We start from the raw sequence: 7554 nt of genomic DNA on the forward strand, positions 1-7554 counted from the left end.
TGACCGCCCCGTCGGGCCGCGCCGAGGAGCCTGCTGGCCCCCTGCGCGGGCTGCGGCGGCGGCCGGTGCCGTGCACCGCCGGGGTTTCTACAGCAGGGACCCCCCCCCGTGATAAATAATGCAGTTTTGTTAAATACGCGATTCCGTTAATGATGCATCCGCAGGCAGGCTGGTGATTTTTTGCCACTTCCATGCAGGCTCCATAAAAAGCCTTAAAATGCAAAGCTTACTCTTTCCCCCCCCTTTTCCCCCCATTTCTGCAAGCAGGATGCAGGCTCCGGCGCATCGGGGAAGGATTCGGGGCAAGGACGGCGGAGCGGTGCCAGGCTCCGGTGCCTCGCCGGGCCCGACGGCCAGCAGCGCCGCTGCGGGGGGACGCAGGAAGCGGGGGGACGCCAAGCCGCGGGCGCCCCGGGCGAGGGGCCGCTATCCCCTGTCTGCGTCTCCAGCCGCCCCGGCTCCGGGCCGTCCGGTGGGGTTCGGCGGCTGCAGACGCTGTCTGGAGCGGTTCCTTGCAGCGAGTTCATTGAAATGCTGTCCATGCAGAGCGTTCTCCACTGCCACTGAGGTGTGGAAATCTCGCAGAACCAAGAGTGTGTTTTCTTCCTGGTAGCTGGTCTTGGGGAAAAACAAAAAATCCTTATTAGGAGTAATGGAAATTTTAAGACGCCCAGTGTTAGATCCTAGGKAACAACGCAAAATGCATCCCCTCCCTGCAACACCAGCAGCGAAAGCATCTCTATATTTTGCAGTCTAGCAGTACTGCAAAATGAAGTTGTTTCCCAGAGGTCGAGGAGGGATGAGGACGGATGAAGCCAAGCAGCACTTTGCAAAAGGGAAACCGCTGCTGTTCAAGCATGCCCCTGACACCGTGGGGAAGGGAGGTTTGGGAGCTGCTGGAGGAATGGGAAGTGTCTGAAGTCCGTGGGCCCGTGAGCAGAGCCCTCTCCTTCCTCCACACCAGCTTCCTCGGCATCGCCAGGACCTCAGCTTTAAGCGAGTGCCCCCAAAGTCCCAACGCGCTGCACAGCACTTCGTAACGCTGCCCGATCTGGGCAAGGTCGTCCACCCGGTTGTCCGTCCCACCGTGTGTGTTGATTTCCACAAGGGCAGTTCAATTACTTTTGYTCATCCTTCCAACGCAGGGGGAAGCTGACGATGAACCAGAACTGAGCACGAGAGGAAGCAATCGGCAGAAAGTGATCTGAGGACGCGTTGTCCAGTATAAAGTCAAGTCTGCAGATTAAAGAAGCTGCAAAGTTTTGGTACAACAAGGGAAAGCATGAGGGAAAAAGGTTTCAAACGCTCATTACACTGTGGAGTTTGGTGTGGTGAAGCAACAGCTTTTGGAAAAGGAACAAAAGAGTTGCGACAATCTGGGGAGGAAAAAAACTTAAAAATATCTGTAGTGTGCTCAAAACTAACTAGAGCTTGTAGCAAAGCAAGATCCTCCTACAGGAGAGTTGCCAGCAGCAATAGCAGGTGTTTGGCAGGAGGAAGATCCCCAAGAAGAGGTGARTGATTCAGGCTGCCTTACAGAAATGAAGGCTACATGATTTTCTGTCTCGTTTACCTGGCTGTAAAGTCAGCAGTACAGACCCGCAGCAACACGAAGCCCCGCAGGCACCCAGCTACACCTGAGGACCGTGTCACTGCAGGACCTTTCAGGGGTTTGTTTGCACCCAGGTGGTTTCCATCTCGCCCCCAAGCCGCTTTTCGGACAGGCAGCTTGGACCCCAGCGGCTGCCCCATGGCTGCTGAGCCCTCTGGTGATGCCACCCCACGCTCCCCTTCATGAACTGGCTCTCCTACAGCTGCTTCCAACAGYGTTAAGCCTGAAGAGGTGACCTTAAGGCAAAATGCGTACCTGGGCTGGTAAAACTTGACAGAATYGCAGAACRGGTAAGGTTGGAAGGGGCCTCTGGAGATACCTAATCCGACCTCCCTGCTCAAGCAGGGTCACCTGGACACTAGCTATTAAATAGACCCAAATATACTGGTAAAAGCAAGGCAAAGCTAAGATGCATTTTTTTAATTGTTATTCCAGCAGAATATCCCTGTCACTCGGAAGCACAGACCGATCCCCGGGGATTGGCACGTTGGCCAGTTACGGCTCCCTCTTGGCTGGGTCCTGCGGAAGAGCGGAGCTGCCGGCCAGCACCCCGCAGCTGCTCAGCGTCCCCGTGTTTGGGAGCGAGGAGGGACACGCTGGAAGGAGGGTGAGAAAAGGGAAGCTTTGKTCAAAAGGGTCGAGGTGTGGGGTCCCCGAGGCGCTTTCTCGCCCTCGCTGCAGCCCGTRAAGAGCCCGGGCTCGCTCAGGCGAGCGAAGCGGCTCCTCGGCGATGCTACGCGGCCGCAAGCTCCAGCGGCAAGCGCCAAGGGGCTGGTTTCTGTTCACGCCTAACAGGGCATCCGGGCAGGAGTCTGGCATCGCCAAGGGATATCACTAGTCCGAGCTGCCGGCAATAAAATGCCTTGAATGATGCAGCAAAACAGACTGGAATCGCATGTCGAAATAAATCATCCATGGAAGCAGTGCACAGAGGGGGTGGTTTACTGCTATCTCTGCCTGCCTTTCAGATAAACCCTCATTTTCCTCCTGCCTCCCTGCATCSAACAAACCTTCAAAAATCTCAGACGGATGGTGAGAGGCAAGAGCAGGATACGGTCCCTCCTTTGGCCCTAGCAGCAGCTCCCTGGTATCCCCAGGAGCCCGGTGCGCTCCTCGAAGGATGCCCCAGTGTCCCTGCTCTCCTGGGAGCTCGTTTTCCCGTCTCCTCCCATCTCCCTTGGTTTCACCTTGTAGCATTTAATGCACAGAACTGCCAGGAGTGATAAAATGGCTGTCCCCCAAAATTTATGGAGTTTATCTGTGAATAACTCTTGGAGGTGAAGTGTCCGTTGAGCTGGGGAGGAAGAGCTGTTTATTCAGATACAAACTCCGTGGCGCAGGCAGGAGCGTGGCCCGGATGGCTCTTGCAGCACGGCCGGGTGCCCTGCGTGCAAGCGTGGGCATCCCAGCAGGAGCAGCRCTGGGTCGATGCTCGCCCCGACCCGCTGCCCGTGCGCCGAGCGACGCTGCCTTTCTACCCAGAGCCTCATTTCACATCCACAGCGTGTTTATTAGGAGCGAAGCCGTGAGGACGCTTTGGCACATCTCAGTCACTCCTGCAGAGCGTGTTTAGCACTACGGATATTACTGCTTTATCGAAGGATGGCGCTTCTCTGTACGTGTGCGTCTGGGGTTTCCGCTGCGTTGTGCCTTGCTCTTCAGCCCCCATCCCCTTGCTCCGGTAACATCCATCGTAAGTTTCTGAGACTCTTCTAATTTTGGAGGCCTTTAGCAAATCAGACACGGCTGCAGCCAAACAGGACTGCCAATGTTTCCTTCCAAAGCTGGTTTCACTCTGAAGGACTCTTCTCYGTGGTTTTCTTTTAGTAGCGTGCTGCAAGGGTGTTACACCTAGCTTGTGTCCAGGGGAGTCCTTGTTGTTGCAAGGATTGCGTGATGCTTCGAGGGCGGTAAGACAGGCCAGCTCCGAGTGCAATTCCCGCAGGAGCAGAGCCACGCAGCAAGGAAAGCAGCCACAGTCTCCTGCCGAGTCTCCACCACCTGCCACGGCTGTGCCACGGAGCAATGCTCCAGCAAGCCCCAGTCACACTAGGAAAAGGCACGTGTGCTTCAGATGAAGACCAGGATGACATAATTTCCAAGCACCCTGGCACGGCTGCCGTGCACACCCGGGGCTTGGTGAACGTGGGACACGGGGATCTCCTYGGAGACAGTGCTGGGGACTGGCCCTCGGAGCAGTCCCCACCGCGCCGCTCCGGCTTCCCATTATGCCGCTTTTCCCTCTGCCCTCCCTTCCCTCTTCCCCAGTCTTCTGGATATTTCATCCCCATAAATCACAAGCACTTCAGGGCAGGGACTGTCTGCAGCTCTGCACCGTTCGGGAGCCAGCACAAGGGGCCCCATTCTTCATCGAGCCCTAGGCGCTACGGTAAAATATGGATGGTAACTGGCACTGATGCTGGGGGGGAGGCAGCAGGGGGKTACTGCCAAAAGGTGTGTTTTACAGCAAGACATGGATAAATTTAGGCAAGTTATTTCATAAAAAGATTGCAGCCAAAACAAGGCACGGAACCAAGTATTTTAGTATTTTGCTGAAGTATTACGCTTCCGTCTGCGCTAAGCTCGTGGCCTCCGACAGTCATGGGGATGTGGGGCCGCCCCGCGCGGCGCGCTCTGCCCCGGCCGGCCGGCCCTCTTGGGCAGACCAGGGAGCCCCGAGACGTGCTCCCACGCACGCCGCGTGTCCATGGCTTTGCGAGGCTGATGCCCACTTCGGTGTCCCTGGCCCCCCCCTTTGCTATCACCCTTTCCTGATGAAACCCCCCGGGCGGAATCTGCGCCTGAAACAAGCAGTGAGGTCCCAGTTTCCAATAAATAAATAAATAAATAAATAAGCCCAGCACTTGGAGCAGCTGCAAAGATAGCTTTTTCTGGCCAAAATGCAGAAGGGAATCCCACGTGCAAGGCGTTAACTTCCACCACCGTGGGAAACAGAGTGTCYCCGGGGTGCACGGAAGGGTAGGCTGTGCTTGGGGCTGGGCTCTGCTGCTTTGCACCCTGCTTGCCCAGGCTGGCAGGAAGGGACAGACGGCCCCTCCGCTGTGTGCCTGTGCTGGCTGCCCGCTCCGTGGCAAATGCCCCGGCCGGGGCGCGCAGGCATGGCYGTGACCCTTCCCGGCCTGCCACCCRCGTCTGGGAGACGCCTCCAGGCTCTCTCACCGGCGTGTTTCCCTGCTACGAAACCCTCGGACCCGTGCCCCAGGGGCTGCAGACAGCCCGGCAGCTGGCTCGCGTGCGTGCCCCGAGATGGACCCCGTGAGCAAACCGCATCAGCACGTGCCAGGGATGTGCCAGCGTTAGCACAGAGGGGAGCCGGTCCCAAGCTCAGAGCTTTTCCCACATCCGCCTCTGTTGTCCCATGGAGGAGTGGCTGGGGTCAGAGTGCGGGCTGATTGCATGCCAGAAGGTGGCTCATAACCTAGAGCAGAATCTGCTGTCCTCCACCCTTGGGCCTCAGAGACAGCCTCTAAGCCAGAGGCTCCTCTCAAGTGCAGCCTATCACAGACCCCAACGTGAGCTCACTCCCTCTAAGCAAGAACCCGTCGTGATGTCATCCAGCCAAGCAGTGGCCAGACATCGCAGTGGTTTCTATTCCCAGGCTTCAAAATCCACCTTATCAGCAGGGAAGCTGGCAGGAGAAAGCGCTTCACACAAGAAACGAGCTCTTCTGAAAGCTGAACCCCCATCTGCCGTAGGAGGCAGTTTGCTGCATTGGCGGTATCACGCCCCAAAGGCTGGCTGACTCTTCCAGCTCCTTCAGCCAACCTGGCTCGACCCAGGTACCGTGACAGCCCGCCAAGAGACCTTCAGTGAAACATCCAAGCCTCTCCCTTCCCTCCCAAGCTCTCCTGGCATGCTCACAAGTCAGCACGGTGTCCATGATGCATGAGTCAACATGTTGTTCATGACTCATAAGCCAATACGTTGTCCACGACTTGCAAGTCAACATGTTGTCCCTAATCTTGGTTACAGAGACCCTATCTGAGGGATAATCTCCGCTTAACGTCAGCACGTTTCCTGTTGTTCCCAGTTCAGGCCAGAAAAGCCCCTGACTCCCCGCCAGAGGTGAAGGCAGGAGTGGTCCCATGTCCCTCTCCTTCCAGAGGGCTCGGGAGATGCTGCTCAGAGGACACCATGCCGTAGGAAAAGAGCAGACGGGGCTGCGAACAGGCTGTACGGAGGTGATTGCCGGTGTGTCGTTAGTGCCGGTGTCAGAGCCGGCCAGCGGCAGGGGCTTTCCCCGTCCCCCTGCCCTACGCTCTCGGCACCAAGGCCACCACTGCCTGGGGACCCTGCGCGAACCACCTCTCGCAGGCTGTTGGCAGCGCCTTTCGGTGCATCACTAAATCTGTATTTCCCTCCCTTCCCACGCCAGCCTCTCCCTTTCTGTTGTCAGGGAATCTTTAATGCAGCGGATCTGGCTGGATTTAGCCTGTAATTGTTATAATAGCTCTTCGGAGAAGAAAAAGACAGACGAGTCTGTGGAAAAACCAGAGCCGCCGAGGTCAGAGCACTGGTAGGTGTTAGTGCTTTGAAAAACCCAATTGCTTCTTCAGTTAACCAGATTCAGGAAAATAAAGCTGAAGTGTGAAAAATGAAAGTGAAAAGATAGGAACCAACCCACGGCTATTTATTCTAAAAATACTGACCYAAATACTTAAGCGCATATATAAAAGTAGTTGTCTTTTCTTATTTCCTTTATGAAAATCTCGTTTTGGCTATTATTTTGCTTAGAAACCAAAAGACGAGGTCTCTCAAAGACACCAAGCCCGTCTCCTAGCCTGGTACTTGCAAAGAGTTTTTAAACAGACATTGCTACAGGCCCCAAAGTCATTCGAAAGCCTGTAAAACAGCAGAGCTTTAAGATTCATTCATTAACACAGCCGGTCCGCGTGGTTAGCAGCAGATGTCTCGGGCGCTCAAAGACGCGAGCTGCTCCGGCTGGGCGCTCGGGCGGTGGCTTCGCTGCTTCTCGCGGGGGTGGGCGCAACGTGGGCACGGCGCCCCGGTGCCGGGAAGGGGCCCGGAGCAGCGCAGGGGCCCCCCGAGCCGCCCCGTCCAGCTTGGGGGTCGGCCTCGTCCACGACACGGAGGAAACGCCCAGCCCTGGGCCCCTTTAGCCTCCCTTTGCTCTGGACTTTCCACTTTCTTGGCTGCAGATTTTCCGGGCTCGGTTTCTGTCTGAAGGTGACTTCTCTTTTTGCTCAGAGCAGCAGGGCTGGGCTGGGGGGTGGGTGGAGGAGCGCAGAGCAGGGGGAGGGGGCAGCCGGGCAGGGCCTTGCGAGCAGCCCCACGGGAGGAAAAGAAAAGGGAGGGTAGGTAGAAATCTGCCCCGACGGCGCGCGAGGAGGTTTGCAAAGCCAGCGCCCGCCGCGGGTGGAGGAGGCCGGCGAGCCGCAGCGGCGCGGGGGCCACCCGCTCCCGGCACGCGTGCTCTCCCCCCCCGGTAAAACCGCCTCCCGCGCGGCGGCAGGACGGGTCAGCAGCTCGCGCGGGCGCCGAGGGACGAAGCGTGGGGAAGCGCGGCTCCCCGCTGCGAGGGGCAGCGAAGGCGTCGCGGCGAAGGCCGGGCGCGCCGCGAGAAAACGCGGGTTTCAGCTCGCTGAGCGCATCGGCCGGGACCCCCTTCCGCCAAGGAGCCGCCCCGCGCGGCACGTCGGGGCTCCCGCRGCCGCTCCCCCTGCGAAACGAGCCCCTTCCTCGGCCAAAGCAGCCGGGTCGGCCCCGTCCCAGCCTCCTCCGGCACGCGGAGCGCCGAAAACGCGGCCGGCCTCGCGCCTGCCGCGTCCTCCTCGGTGGCACGGCTCGGAGGAGGAGGGAAGACACGCCGGGGACCCGCTGCTTGCGGCAACTCCTCGTCTAAAATAAAGCTCGAGGAGGACAAGGGTCGCCCGGAGCAGCAGTGCCTTGCGGAGGCGCAC

At 58.1% G+C, this 7554-nt stretch overlaps 1 long non-coding RNA gene across 1 annotated transcript; it reads left to right on the forward strand.

The window, feature by feature from the left end:
- Window positions 1-681: 681 nt before the first annotated feature.
- Window positions 682-4401, forward strand: LOC146594085 (uncharacterized). The gene is made up of 3 exons (XR_014896240.1): window positions 682-2219; window positions 2581-2651; window positions 3116-4401. It is a non-coding gene; the product is annotated as an uncharacterized LOC146594085 (long non-coding RNA).
- Window positions 4402-7554: the final 3153 nt, after the last annotated feature.

Source organism: Rhea americana, unplaced genomic scaffold (genome assembly GCF_003343005.1).
Source record: "Rhea americana isolate MKP2758 unplaced genomic scaffold, rheAme1 scaffold_27, whole genome shotgun sequence".
Lineage (NCBI taxonomy): Eukaryota > Metazoa > Chordata > Aves > Rheiformes > Rheidae > Rhea > Rhea americana.